The sequence below is a fragment of the Dermacentor variabilis genome, chromosome 1 (genome assembly GCF_050947875.1).
Source record: "Dermacentor variabilis isolate Ectoservices chromosome 1, ASM5094787v1, whole genome shotgun sequence".
In the NCBI taxonomy this organism is placed as follows: Eukaryota; Metazoa; Arthropoda; class Arachnida; order Ixodida; family Ixodidae; genus Dermacentor; species Dermacentor variabilis.
In genome coordinates, this window is record NC_134568.1 from 259,925,883 (window position 1) to 259,941,743 (window position 15,861).

Here is a 15,861-nt window from a genome sequence, read left to right on the forward strand (position 1 = left end):
GCAAGAGGTCGCGCGTCTACCAGAATGCTCGCCTTCGTGCATAGCGTTCGCAGCCAGCATTTCCCGGTAAACTTTACGGTTACATAAGCTGCAGTTGCCGCGAAGCATGAAAAGCAGTGAGGGGTCCTTGCATGCTATCGCGTTCCACACTTAAAGGCGAAGCTCAAGTGTCGCACCTTCAAATTAAAAAAAAATTTTGCTTATCTCAAAACTTGGCTTATCTCAATATTTCGGTTTTTCCAGCTTCAAGTTAACGCAGTTTACTGTATACTGGAAGTTTTAAAGTGCCATCTAGGGAGTTTCTCATCATAATAATTTTTCAGATTGGTTCTCTATTAGAGCAGATATGAGAAATTGAAATATCACGCTGCCATGCTTCCAGGAGGCGAGCTTCATTGAGAATTTGTTTGCTTTGACTAGTGTCTGCAATTGACATTTCTTACCTCTGTTCTCCCATATGAGAGCCCAAAGATCACACCTATTTTTTTTTATTCTCCTAGTCTTCATCGCGCAGTGCACTCCCTTGTGGTGCTATTACATGTTCTGCAATGGACTGTTTATCAATGACACATGCCATAGTCAGCTACGTTCTAGGCAGGGTATCTTACATATAGTTATTTGTGCATGTGACCTTCACTATCTGGCTGTGGAAGCGGACCCTCTCGATAAAAACAGTTAGCATTTTTTTTGCACTTGAAATTTAAACCGTTTTTGTGCGGTGCAGCCGCATGATACTTCGTAGATTCTGCGTGATCTACGTGCCTACTGCAATTGTCTGTTTGCGTTGCCCAAACCTGGTGAGTGGCCCTTTAATCAAAAGAAGACCCTACAGTCCTGAGATAGCGTTCCTAAATGTCTCCGGAACTGAAATCCTGATTACAATATCAACATTACAGTCTAAATATATAAACCAATGTAGGAGCAATGCTGTGTTCATGTGTCTTAAAACTTTCTTTGCTTTGAGCACCACTGATATGGGAAACATACTTCAAGGTTGCAACTTCATTTTTGTGGCTAGATACATTTGGGCTCTCTTGCCAAAAGCTAATTTAAGATTTTGAGTTATGTGAAGAAAGCAGTGCAAATGGCATTCAGAAGAATGATGGTGGGCATGAGTGCTGCAGGAAGAAATATGTTGGTTTTCCTGGCCCTGTTCTTAGTGATGTCTTGACTGTGCAGTGTTATGCCAGAAAACACTGCTCAGAACATCGGTTCACATATTCTGACCCTCAAAAATTCTCTATTAAACCATTATGGTTGAGCACACCAGAATTTTTTTTTCTTGCTGGGTTTCAGTATGGAGCACAGTTCCTGGCTAAATGCCCACGGCCAATACTGAATGACAGGCAGAAAGTGTCATTTGTTGGTTTAGAGCAGGAACACAGGACGAAAAAGAAATTAGGTACACAACCCCCTTTCTTTTGAACACACTGGTCAGAGGAGACACTGATGTAAGATCTCTGGTTACAGTGGTGTCACAAATGCGATATAAGGCAAATAAAATGTACACCTATGGTTGACATGACGACAGCTGTCTACAAATTCCAAACAAAGCCATGCATGGCTTGGGGTGAAGCCCACTTCAAGTTTTCTTGGTGTTTTCCCCCTATTGAATAAGCTTCCGCAGAAAATATTTTTGATTGTTTATGCATATTCTCAATGTGTTTTGCACATTTAAATAGAAAATAAAGTATTTTTCTTGGTATTTATATGCGCCGACATTAAATGGTTAAACATCTCGCAAGTTGTGTATAAACTGCCTCTAGTAGCGTTGCTTCCATGTTATTCATTTGTGATGCATTAAAATTAACAGCACTGGAGCACTGCTAAAAGAACTTTTAGCTAGGTGATATCTACAGTTCTCCTGAACCAAGACATGCCTAAGCTCAGTTGTAGCTCACCATTAAAAGGCCACTTTTTTTTTTTAGGCTGATGTCATTGCATAATAGAAGTGAGCATAACATCAACTATGACTTGCACATAGTACGCTGGGTCCTGCAGCAGCTTCCAGGGCCACCTGTTGGCACATAAGAATAAACATGTATTTTGGTTTTCAAGATCTAACTAGATGTTTTCTTGCCAACACATCTCACACTTAGCTGATTTTGTCTTGCTTTATGCATTGGACTGATACTCTGCAGTAGAATACTGTTATACATATTATCCTCAGTTGTATATGCTTTTATTGAACTTCAGCTTGTAGGGCATCAGTACTAGCTGCACAGATGAAAAAGCAATGCATGTGCCGCCACCTGTTACGGGATTTCAGTTTCAGCATGCTCATATTCTACCTCTTATAGTAACGCAAACTTCCGGGATTTTAATGTTAAGCCTTCAGCAACATGATATGCGTCACTTGCTACGCGTTTTTTCATGCGCTTCTCATTTCTGCACTCGCGTCAAACAAGGCAGGGACAGAGGCTAACGTACAGCTTGATGCAGTGCACTTTGTAGGGTGCACAAGCGTCGTTACAGAAGTCCGAGACAAAAATACTTCTGCTAAGCATTTGGCAGTATGTTTTCAGGTTTCTGCAGCTGCCTTTCACTAGTCAAAAGGAAATAGTTGGTATGAGGCATATGATGTGTTCTGTGAAATGGATGCCTAATCTGACGTCCAGTCAAGAGGAGAAAAGGAACTGTACTTAGGAACCAGCGTAATGTAGTTAGTTATGTAGTGGAGAGTTAGAGTGAGCGGACGGATGATGGTCTGAGAATAAATACTGTAGCCCTCAATCCATGCGAGGTTGTATTAATCAAATTGATCCAGATGGAATTGAAAGCAAGAATTAGGATGGGTGGTAGATCACTTGAACCTATGGCTTGTCATTGAACTTGGGGTCGTGACACTTGGTTGTGTCATGCACATTTCTAGTTTAACAGTGGACTGTGAGTTGCTTGTAAATAATTAAGCACTTGTATATAATCTTGAAGGCACAAATATAACTGCTGATTTTATTTGTTACAGCCCTAGTGGAACTTGTTTTGCATGCGAGTACTTAAGTGAGTCCCTGAGGGGACCTCTGAAGACAGCCATGGCTCTTGCTCTGTATTATAATTGCCCTGTGGCATGCCTCATGGCATGGGTTGGTTGGTATTTAACATGGCTTAAGCTGTGCAAACACCAATAAACCCAATAGCTGTTTGTTATCAGGAAAAGCAATTAACTTCGTGAAAAATGTTCTAAATATAGTAGTTAATTACGCAAAAACTTTATTATTCTAAAACTGCTGTGTTGGAGATTTTGTGACAAAATATCTTGGAGTATTGTTTTGTTAAAATATTTTCCCAAATCTTATTGGGTCTTGAAGCTAGATGTGTAATTGTTACTCTATTAGATTTTCTTCCTAGCAAGATTGTGGTGGAAAACCCTTGACTTTTACCATTAACTATAGCAAGTGTGTGAGTCGCACACTAAGACACCAACCACATTTATTATCGTGGCTGCACTTTAGTAGTAACAAACACTTAGGCACTCTTTCGAAGTTATCTGCTATGCTGGGAAGGACATGTGTGCCCAAATTATTGCATGTGCAGTTTATAGGGCATTAAAGTATAGCACAAACACTGATATCAGTATATACACAGGCTTCACTGCTAGGAACAGCGTCCTAGTTGCAAGCATATATTTTAACTGGGCCTTTTGGCAAGGCTCTTGGCAGTCGTGGGGCTGCAGTGCTGGAAAGTGACTGCACTCCTCACTCACTCTTCTATTCAAGCATTACGTGTGCACTAATGAGAAAACTTCTCTTTGACTGGACTGTGCATGTAATTTGCATCTTATACACAAGACGAAAATGCTGTAGGCATGTTTGGGCCACTTGAGATTTCATTCTTTGTTTAAGATAATTCAATGCAACTGTTTCTGTTAGACTGATAATGTGTTCTTTGACAACAATTGCTACATGCAATAGGTTGATTATTAGAGGAGAAAATGAAAATCGGTGTCATTTTTTTTTAGTGTACAGTGGATTCCCAATGAACGAAACTTGGTTTAACGTAATTACAAAGGATTGTTTGGTTGGTTTCTTGTGTCCGGTGCAATAAAATGCTTCAGTTACGTCGAGATTAGCTATGCACCAACTCGCCCAACATAATAGTCTGATAAACTACATTTCATTTTTTTTTTAAAACTTCCATGCCGAAACCCCAACACCGGTGTGAAGTGTGATGTCACGGATATCAAAGTATTTTTTGTAATTGGACTGCGTTGACGAGTAAAATTTCCTGAAACATGCCATGTTCAGCCCTTAGTTACATAAGAACATACTGTAGTCCAGTTTTAGCAACAAGTAGTTAACCAGATCCTAGCAGATGACGTCAAAACCTATGATGTCACTTCAAGGCATCGCCGCCATCAGTCTTTCCTCATTGTGCCTTTTCTGGCTTACCAAGCACCTTCTCGTGGTAGAGTGGTGTTTTTGGTATTGTGAAAGGGTAATTTGTTAATACAGGAGAAACCGTTTTTTTTATTATGTCCCTTTAAAACTGCATGCACATGTGGGGTTTCTCTGCCTGCATATGTCTAGAGCCTTTAGCTTGCTTTAGGACTCGGCAAATTTATTAGCCTGTTTTCTATTACAGTGTAAACATGTGTTTTTCACTGCTGCTTTTTCATCCTTCTACAAGTTGCATTGTGCAGAACTTTCGTTTTGTCGTATAAGCTATAAGCCTTGTCCCCACACCACACACATGCAATGGCCACTTATGTTGACACGCACAAACAAGGGACAAAATTCAACATAACAAGGGATCCCTTCAACGTAAACATGAACAATTGTAGTTTCTTCAGCAAGTACAATGCAGCATGTAATTTATACTGTGGCTCTTAGTGTACAGAGGATGCGGGTAACCCTGTGCTTTTGTCATAGAGAAAGCATGGTGTAACGTTCATGCGGCACGATTTAGCATCTGCAGTGATCTTCATGGTGATCACACATATACAGTTCCTCAGGGGCTCAATATTTACTTCACATTAGTGACAGCTGGTCAGTAGGACCAAAAGTGCCATTTCATCATTTGTTAACAGCGAGCTCTCCAATTAAGATAGTGCATTAATAAAACCTCATGATGCAGCCACAGGTCTTCTGTATCCTAAGCAACAGCAAAGCTTTCATTTAAAGATATTGCGCATTGTGTTGATAATATGGGCGCACATTTTTGCAAATGTGCACCTTTGGATGATTTTATTCAGAGCTTACTGGCCGTTACTATCCGTTAGTGCTGGAAACGGGCATCAAGCTGTATGGGTTGCATACAGCCCTTTACTGTTCGTGGCAGTCACAAATCAGAGTGGATCTCTCCCACTCTGCTGCTGGGGGGGTGTCCAATACATACACACACACCCACCACCCACCCATGTTTCTTCTTCACCAGTAAGTAGTAAGCAGTTTAGCACCCTTGAAAATTGGGTGTCATCAAACGTGTGGTCATTGTGGCCTGAAACAGCAAGCAGTGTATTAACTTCAGTGGTGCGTTTGCTTGTCTTGCGTTTTCGTGACTTTGTCAAGTGAGCGGGGTTCCGGCTAGGGGCCCATAGAGTTGACGGGCAGGAATTTTGAACGCACTATGGCGCACCCTAGCCGCGAACAAAAGTTGGCTGGACAGTACAGATAAGACACCGCCCCATATAGTAACACAAGTCTCGCTCGTTTTGTGCGTTGTCATCGGTTACGTGCGTAGTCTTTCGTACTCAAGTGCATGAAACGTGCACACAACCTTATGCGCTGCCGCTCTGGTCATTGAAAGCGGGCGCTCTTTGCTCGGGCGGATCCGGCGAGCAGCGCCGCGGTCCCCATGTGTCATCGTCACCGCAATAGCCGCGTGGTGAATTGTCATGAAAGAGGTCACTCCCGATGCGGCATCCGCTTACCGGTGCTCTGGCAGGCGCCGATACCTACGCGAGCATCGGACGCGCTGTGGGGAATGTAGCGCGCAGCCACTGTCGACGCTCGCGGAGAAAGCTTCAGATTTCGTGCGCCGCTGCCCCCAGCAGTAGGCGCGGGAGCTGCTCGCTTTAGAAGTGTGTAATAAAGCGTTGTGTAAGAAGGCCTCCCCAAAGCCAGAGAACATCTAAACCAACCCAGTTCCAGGGCGCAGTAAACATAAGGCAAAACAAAAGATCGAGTTAATTGCGTGCCATGGCGAAACTATCTGTCCGCGCGCGAAATCGCGTACTGCCGCCGCGCACCGACATAATTTGAAGAATTTAAAAAGCAAATGATAAACATTACACGCAACTGCCGTGCACCCTCAAAACGTATTTGTGCGATTTATTGTGTTGCAACGGGCAAGACACCGAAGGCATCCCGAATGCGGCCAGCCGTCATCGGTCGGCCTTTAATTCTTGACGTCGTGTATTGCACATCACTCGATCTATTGGCCCTCTTAAAAGCAAGGGGTTCATGCATTCATTGTCGCTAATCGCGCGAACATGCCTTATAGAACTTTCGTAGTTCTCAACGCCGTATGTCATTGGCTGCACTCGCAAGTTACAGCGCGCCGAAACGATCCCTTCAATCTCTTGCTGGTTCATCGTGCTTGCACGTCGTAACCGTACTTGGTGTTGCAGAGCTTTTTTGCCTTTTTGAATAGTACTTGGCCTAAAGAACTATTCGGCGCCTGCCGAAATTCATAACGCAGCAAAAGCGAAAACGGTGGCTCCATTGTGCTTGTGCGCTTTCAGCAGCAGACGTCCTCTTTTTGTTCTGCTCGAAACCAGTGAACGCTGCTCCGTATGGGGCGCTGTTTATCGTCGTTTTTGCCGATAAACAGCCGATTGGAAAATTGGTGGAAGTAGGGAAACAACAACAGCAACAACAACAACAAAAAAAAAAAAACGGAGACGTACGAAAGCAAAGTTCACCATAGCGGGTCAGAAAATTTGGTTGTAGGAGTTCGTTTTTTTTTTTCTTTTTTACCCTAGGTAGGACATTAGGCAGTATAATAGCAAGAACTTGGTGGCGCAACCCACCGCCCCGTTCCAAAGGGGACTCTCGTAACATCCATCCATAGATCCATCCATTTGCAGCGCATCACGCCAAAAAGCCAACATGCATTTCATTATTGCGTTTACATCACTGACTCGCGCCAATGTCGCCCATGTTGGGCATCGACCGGGTCAAAGTTTATTACAGTTAACCTCAATCTTACGCTAGCGTCGATTTTTATTCGCTTTAGTGGCATGTTCAGCTAGTTCTCACCTTTTCGCCCCTTTTAAAGGAATAGCGTGACGTCACGAACATGCTACGGCGCTGCTTTAAGCTCAGTATATCCAAAATATCCAGATTTACGCAAACTTGTTGGGCGTGAGTTTTCTCGCAAGGCAAGTTTAGTACCAGGTGGTAATTTTACAAGGTTTTCTGAATCGTTGTCCGAAATAGCTAGAAAGACTTTAGTATTGGTGTGTTCAACTGCTCTTTGTGTGATGTGGTTTCCGTGCATAGGAGCATTCTGGACTAACCCGTGTGCATCGCTTTCTCGTGTAGGATCACCAGTTCAAGATATCGGCGAATATTTATACTGGTAAGGATTCGCTGCTAGTTTTGTCTTAGACGCAAGAACTACTACGCTGTAGTTCACGTCGTAAAAATCCGCTTTATAAGCAGGAATGAAGCACAGAGAAGCAGTAAAGAGCACCGGTAATTTGGCATAACGTTCAAATAGTGTGTGTTTTTGATAACTTTCACGTGACTGTCAACTTTTGCTCCGCGCAATTTAATGGCGGCGCCGTAAAGTCAGCCGTCGTACTCTCGGTTCCGCTGTTTACCGAGCACAATGCGAACACTATACACCTCTTACACACCGCGCTTTCAGAACGCCGCGTCCTGCGGAAATCAACACAATAGCGCGAAAGAAGTTGCATACCCGAACAAAACGAGTTCCGCTTTTCCGAGGTGGAAATCGTTTTAGAAGAAAATATACATTACGTTTGATCGCGGCAGAATGCAGAAAAGCGGAGCAACGCGGATTTCTTGAAAATCTGGCTTCGTATTAAAAAAAAAATTTCATCCTTGTACCGAATTCAAATTGGGGGCCACCGCTGCACTTCGATAGCGGTGTACCGATTGAGATAACCAGAACGCCAGCACGTGATAATTAGAGGGGCAGAAAGCTGAAGAAACCTAATAAGCAAACGAGTTCTGCGAAAGCAAGTAACGATTATGCACTGCCGTTGAGTGGACGGAACATATTCGTTATACGATTGCATTGAAAAGATAAAAATAAATGCCTGAAGAAAACTGAGTTTTAGAGAAGTACGCATAATTATGGCGCTGCTTCAACTTTTCGCCCTTTGCGGACGCATAGCCTTTGGATACTAAAGTGTTCTTGATAGAGCGAAGTGCTCACCTGCTCCCAAATACCTTGAGTAACAGCCGGATTGACACTTTGATTAAGGTCATACAGGATGCACTTGTTTTCATGACATTGATCGTAGTGCGGCGATAAATTACCGGTTCTAATCATGTGCCGTGACAAGCATCATGACAATCATGTGCCGTTACTGGTGACAAGCAAGCGTACGGCTAAGTAGCAGACTGCCTATCTTCCACTTCAAAGCGCTGCTTCTGCGAACGGGCATATATATTTTAACAGCCGGTCGTGCACAGAGCAAGTCTATCTTCGGCGACCAATTTCGCACCAACCTACCCTCCTCTGCGCTTCTCTCCCGCAAGTCTGCTCGGAATCCACTGCGACTTACACGTTATTTATTACATGGCTTTAGCCACTTATTTTGTGTGCGTTGACTATAGAAACACATATTGAAACACACTGCAACATCGTAGCATTGAACTCTTACTCTTGTGCATCGCACAGTCTGTTGGCTATAGCCAAATAAATACCCTGAATTTATGTGTGCTGAACGACCCATTTTGCTTCCTGAACACAGTGCGTGTCACATTCGACACCGACGTGCGGCTTCGAAATTGGTTTCATAGCACTTATGTATCTCCGCGAACCATCGTGATAAAGGATTTTGAATACAGGTTAAAGCCCTGCCAAATACAGGGAACCATTGTGGTTGGACCTTTATGGGTGGACATTGACCGGTCGCGAATGGCACTCGTATGGAATCAGTCTCTTCTGCTACGACGAATGCATAGGCTGGTGCCCGGTATGATCTAAGCACGGTAGTCCTTCATCGGTGGCTCGTGCAGTGTCATCACTCGACCAGTAAAAGAGCCGCCTGGAGTTCTTCAAGCATACAACGATGAGCTACTCATAAACGGTGTTATGATTTACCGATGCGCGCGCACCGCCACGAACAAACGGGCTAGCGTACATTCTTTCCAAAGCGCACACAAATCTGCGCCGATATTTCGACGCGCGGTAACGACGCGTCATCGGCCTTCTTCGTCAACCCTCTTCATCAACCCTGTGCCCCTACGTGACGGCTTGTTCATCGTGCTGCTTCAGGATGCAAGTCTACGTACATGATACCAATAGAAGCAGTCATCCATGCGCTCTGCTATTTGTGGACGTTTGACATTCGGCCCGGAGTAGCAGGGGACACGCGATATCGGTTTCTCACTGGCGTGGTTCCACTAGCAAACTTCCTGCGCCATGCCTCAAGATCACAGAGCGGTACTTCGATGGCAAACTTGACAGCGATTAGTTAACCTCTTACAGTCGCGGTGTACACACTGTTAACATGACTTGCTTTTGCTGGTTCTGTCCAGTAGCGGCAAGGAAAACGCGGATATTGAGCTTGAGGGTAAACTGAACAGTCTTCTTACCCACTGTTGCTCTATTTCACTTAAATGTGCAGAATAGTGCTAGAGAAGACCACATTACTGCCCTATTCAGTCAGCTATGGCGAAGTAATACTTTTTTTCCTTAACCATTTCTTAACCTACGAGCTGTTGGTGATATCGGTCTTCGAAATGCTCACTCTAGAACCAAAATGCGCCTGCGTTCACCCATGTATTCAGAGACTAGATCCGTTAGGGCGCGCAACGTGCGGATCAAACGCGCCCTTGACGCCATTGTGATCAACAGTAGGTTCGGTGCGAATACATTAACACAGGTTATCAAGTTTCGCTGGTACCCGGTTATGTCTAGACCCGCTGGAAGAACGTTTGCCCGTAAAAGTGACACTTGTATTGAACGCACTGCACCCTGACGAAAACGTGTAACCTTGTTTTTGAGAAGAGTTGAGACCTGGGTCAGTTGGTACATATTCTTGAGATACAAACCAGTCAAAAGACGAACAGAGGAGAGACGTGGCGCGCACGACTGGACTTGTTTAACTGTGCTTTATTGAAAAACCAGTCGAGCATGCGCAGCTGAAGAGCCAAACCACACACAAAACAACGTTGATCGCGAGATATACCAAGTAGCCAGCACAAGTAAGATAGGAAACTTAGTTCCTTCTGCACCAATGAGGTAGAAGTCGCTTATGCAATTATCCCCTTGCGTGCTGATGTGATACGCTTCGAGAATTTCACGCTGCTCCTTGCCGTTGCCTCTACCGAGGATTTTAACGTACGGGAATGCAGCTGCGTCCCGCTCATTTTTTTGTTTTTCCAGACTATGGTTAGGCACATTTGCTTCGTCGAAAGTTGTAGCTAGCTGTTATTCCCAAGTGACGCGACTCGGATCTATTGACACTCATTTGCTGAACTGCCAAGAAAGTTTACATGCCCTGCGATGCAGTTTGACAAGGTTAAACTATAATACGCATTATATTTATCTTGAATTAAAATTTGACCCGCGCCTTGTATTGACACCCTGTGCGCGTGCCTGTAAGCCTGCAGTAGCGGTTACTTGCATATTTTATGCGCAACCTGCGAGTGTTTTTCGAGATGGTGCTGTGTTCCGGAGCGTCATGAAGAGACGTGGCATTGCGTGTCTCTCTGATGGTTGTTACGTATACATGTGCCGTTAATAACATCGCAGTGCATAGTAAGGTTTCGAGTAGCGCCAAGTCACGCTAGTACTATCTTCCGAGATTACCAGATTTTCACTGACTCGCCGTCGATGTGTTTGTTGCGACATGAATATCTCCAGCCTCATTTCTATGGATGGATTTCTGGTCTGCTCCAGCTCTTGGCATCGATGTTTGAAACCAGGGTTCGGATCACTGTCGTATAGCACTTATGACGTCACACGTGTGGCCGCTCAGCTTGTGGTCTCTCCGTCGCAGACAAAGCGGCTTTTGTTTGCTGGATTAGTTCCGTATAGACATTTAGCCTCTTATAGCCTGAATTTTTTTCTTTTTTTTTTACTGAAGGAAAACTGAATTGCGCCATTATGAATATATATGTACATGCGCTTCCACCACGACGCAATACTCCTATATCCGCACATTTTCTATAGTACAAACTTGTGAATAACAGGCTAACCGTCTTGTATCCTAGCCTGAATGTTTGCAAGTACGTGAGTTCCTTGGAGTGTTCGCCCTCGTTGCAAAGCTCGTGCGCGAAGCGTGTTTTTCTAGAGTCGGAGCTGGTGACACGCTGACATATATTTGTCGGATGACTACACGTGGCTTCAAACTCTGGCTTTCTCTCGCTTAGGAGCTTAGATTCGGTAAGTCGCGAAGTCGCACCTATCTAAGACGGTTGAACCCATTTCAAGAGCCATTTTCTACTGCGGCCACGAAGGTCGGTTCCCGCAGATGCAGAGCGTGAGTGGTGTATTACGTAACAGCGGAGAAACACTGAAAGAAAACATGACGCCGAGAGTTGCTTTTCTCACACACATCTCAAAACTTGTCTAGAGTGCAAGAGTGCGGGAATGTTTCTGACGACATGTGAAATCGAACTGATCGAACTGTTTCCAACTTTTCCGGTTTTCTGCGAAGGGCGCGAGCACTGATATTGCCCTTGGTTCAATGATACAGCAAGTTTCTTCTGTGCCGTTGTCTTTGAAGCGTCGGATAACTGCTCGATCTTCAACGCATCCATTGTGGTACGGCTGTGTTGCCATCAGTGATGGTATCGATATTTTTTCCAGGCTTGAGAAATTTACTACAAGCGTCTTTACACGGCGGGAGTTCTTGTAGAGACCGGGCGACCTCTGTAGAGGGTCGTTCAGCTAACTGAAGAGAACGCAGCGCAAGAAGGCATGGACACCGAACACAATATACGCGGGACGAGCGCTCACTTGCAACTGAATTTTATTACTGCCAAATCGCGCCTTGACACGTGCGCAGAGCTATATCACACTTCTGTGCACAATTTGCCCCGCCAGATCTCCAGAAAATCCGTATCTACCCTAACAGACGAACATTCTGCGGAATCATGCGCGCACAAACACAGTAAACGCCAAAGCCGAAACAGGAGACATTACTGCCGTCAAGGTGGGGTCGGCAAGCTTTACTTTTTTTTTGTGTGTGTGCGCCAAATCGCTCTCATTGGACACTAGGGCGCCGACCGCTACAGCGACTCTGTAAGAGGGTTGCAACACCTGCCTGGGGAGGCTAATAGTGCTCCGTCAGGCCAAAATTAAAGAATAATCGGCCCTTCCACTCTATAAAGAAGAACGAGCAGCGAAGATGTGGTGTGTTTTACCTCAATCGACGTATCTATGTATATATACGTATTATTATTATTATTATTATTATTATTATTATTATTATTATTATTATTATTATTATTATTATTATTGAAGGACACAGACAACGAACACATCTTTTGACTGTGGAGTTATTTATTCTTTTATGAAGTAGTGACGTGTGCAAGTGCCTCCGCATGGCAGACGGGAATTCTACAATATTTGCAACCACTGTGAACTACGTAATTACGAAAAGTAGGGGAAATTGTCATATAGTTTGTTTTGGGATAGTTTCGGTAAAACGAGCATTTCAACCGTTTTCTGTAACCATACTCGCTCCGTAGACGGCCATGTATTGACAGCAGACGGTAATTCTGTAACGTGTACAACTTCACTGTGAACTAATTATGACAAGTAGGTGAAACTCGGCGTAATGATAGTCGTCTTGGCGGCAAATTTCAGTATGATTTGTTTTCCAAGATACCTACATTAGATTGACAGCTACAGATCGGTGGCTAGAAACTGGAGAGGCTAATTTTGTTCGTGTCGACGCGACGCGTAGACGGACGGACATCGACCACCGCCGGGGGGCAGCTATGTACAGCTTCGCGGTAAAAAGTCCTGTGTATGTCATTATTTAGGCTGGTTTGGGGGCCGGAGCCAAAAATCCCTTGATGCGCCGCTAAAGTCTTTTGTATTAATGGATGCTGGCCAGTATATGGGACCTTCAGTTTTAAACTAGCCACAATGTTGGCAAAAACGCAGTGCTATCGACGCAAATTCTGCTAGCGCAGGTAATTTGTGCGCTTTGGCAGACGCAGTCTTCGCGCACGATTAGTCAATAAATGCTAAATTAACAAAGCATTACTTTTTTTTTTTATTTCGCGATTATCGCATACGTTTATGTTGGGTATCTGAAGACAATCGTATTGGAAGACTTCGATGCCTCTAGAGCGCCCGTGTTTCGAGATATTCATAATCAAATTTGGCACTCGGTACTTCGCAGTCAGAGGCGACAGTCTCTATATGGACGCCCCGATGTAACGTAGCTGGATCCTGTAGCACGCCAGTCTAAAAGCCTGTCGGAGCCGTAAAACAGCTGCGCTTTTGCTCGGCTGGCAGAAACGAGAGTGGCTTCGCTTTTTAAATTTCGCAATCAGCTGCTATACCGTGGGTGGCTTGTCTGTATGTCGAGACTCTCGGCTCAGGACGCGAAATTAGCGCATCGAGTGTCGAATTTGATGATGAATATCTCGTAGCACAAGCGCTCCAGAAGTAGCAAACAAAATGGAGTTAGAATTTAGAAAGTTGAATAAGAACGTTTGGTTATTGCGTGTTTGATATAACTTGTTCGCAATGTCAGCTAAAGCGCACAAACCACCTGTGTGAGCAAGCATGTGCGTAGCTAGCGTAGCATATTCTTTTAATTCTTTTTTATTGCACTCGCTGATAGCTTTGAAGGTGCCGTAAAATGAGTTGATGTACATCGTACGAATTAAAACATTTAGTTCCATCCTGCCAACATGGAATAGCCGGTAGTGCCCCGCTATTCTTGAGGATTGTGTGGCTTGTTGCATTTCAGACAACTGAAACCCCCCTTAACGTTGACGTATAGTATACACACACACACACGTACACTATTAGAAAAAACATAAGCTAGCGAGATCCTTCCTCGACGTCCGTACGTTGACTGTGCATCTGCTTGCCGCCCATTCTTGTTTTGTGGGGTCCGTTAGACGAAGTACCTACGAAACGATCGCTTTTAAGAGACGCATGTGACGACTTTATGCGAACTGAAGCCCATCGGCGGTCGCCGTACAGTGGGTCGATTGCATGGCACACTCTTCGTGTCAAGAGCCTCGCTAAATGGCCAGATTTGCTAAATGACCGTAATTTGTTATGCGAAATGGCCGAAACTTAATACGAACGGTAGAAACGTGTGGGAGCAGGACTACGCACTTTAGTGGTTTATATTGAAGTCGGCGACCATTTCCTCATATCTACGTTTGCGGAAGAACTCTGCGAGCAGTCGGCGCCCTTAATACTCCACGAACCATGAAACCGCAGTTTCGTGAGCTCATGACAAACTCATGGTTATATTGCGCTCAGTTTTGCACAGACGATATTAAGGAAGGGAGGACAGGACGTGGACGGACGTAGCGCAAGTAAAACGAGAATTTCAGCCGTTTTCTGTAACTATACTCCCTCCGTAGACGGCCATGTATTGACAGCAGACTGTAATTCTGTAACGTTTACAACTTCACTGTGAACTAATTATGACAAGTGAAACTCTGCGTAATGATAGTCGTCTTGGCGGCTATATGACGTGGACGGACTTGCGCTACGTCCGCCCACGTCCTGTCCTTCCTTAATATCGTCTGTGTAAAACGGCGCAATATAACCATGAACGTTCACCAACTAGCCCCCTTCATTGCTTTACTTCATGACAAACTATTTTTTTTTAAAATTACTGTCTTGTGTGTATATTTGTTGACAAGGTGGTTACTTATGTCGGCGTATGTTAGGGGCCCAATAAACTAAACTTTTTATTATTAAGGCCTGTTTGTCATAGGCCAATGCATTTTAGTGCGAATCACTGCTCTGTACAAACAAGAGCCTTCGTTAATTCGGCCCCATTTTTTTCAAAGGCGATCACTTGTTTCATGCTTTCGTGGACACAAACAGCCCATGTTGGCTCTCATTAACGTTGTAACACTTGCGCCTGGCCGATTTTTTAAAACATTTGTCAGGTACTGTGGTCGATGCCTTCCGATAAACATAACAGCGCGTCCAAGCAGCAAAAATGGCTGTCGCACCACATCTAGTAGTTCATTCGCCTCACTTTAACCAGCTCATCTTTGCGCTTATCCGTTCGTTGGTGCAGCACCGTCGTATTCGTGGACAGCGATAGTGTCCACGATCTTTGTGGTTGCATCGTACGTATGGCGTTTTCTCTCCGGTCGCTGCGTGCCAGCCTATGCGAGAGCGGCCACACACGTTTCCTGACACTCTCCATGTACTATTCAGCACCTCCCAGCACCGCGAGTGGCACACACGTCCTCATTCTTGGCTAGTGCTGTGTGCGTGGTGCAGTCGACGTGCTCTCGTTCCGACCTGCTTTGTCGAGCACAGTACTCCGCACCTGTGCAAGGCGCGGCAAAGTTGCGCCTTCGCTGGTGGCTCCTCCCGACCAGTCATCGCGGGATGACACAGGAACCAAGGTCGCCGACCGCCGCGCAACCACCCCGTCGTTACTGCCGCTGCCTTGGACCCTCGGAGCAAGCCAAGTGAGGCGTTCGCCATGGACTATTTGCGCGGCTTTGTAGGCGTCACGCAACACATCGCGAATCTCGGAGCATCGACAGT

The 15,861-nt window shown here is 44.9% G+C and overlaps 1 protein-coding gene across 4 annotated transcripts in view; it reads left to right on the top strand.

Moving 5' to 3' along the window:
* LOC142563392 (uncharacterized) overlaps positions 1 to 15,861 on the top strand; it is a 60,755-nt gene that overhangs the window by 29,349 nt on the left and 15,545 nt on the right. The window contains exon 3 of one of the 4 annotated variants that reach the window (XM_075673960.1): positions 7,485 to 7,521. The exons of the other annotated variants lie outside the window; for them this stretch is intronic. The gene's annotated coding sequence lies outside the window, so the exon portion shown is untranslated. The remainder of the gene's footprint in view (positions 1 to 7,484; positions 7,522 to 15,861) is intronic. 4 annotated transcript variants of the gene reach the window in all.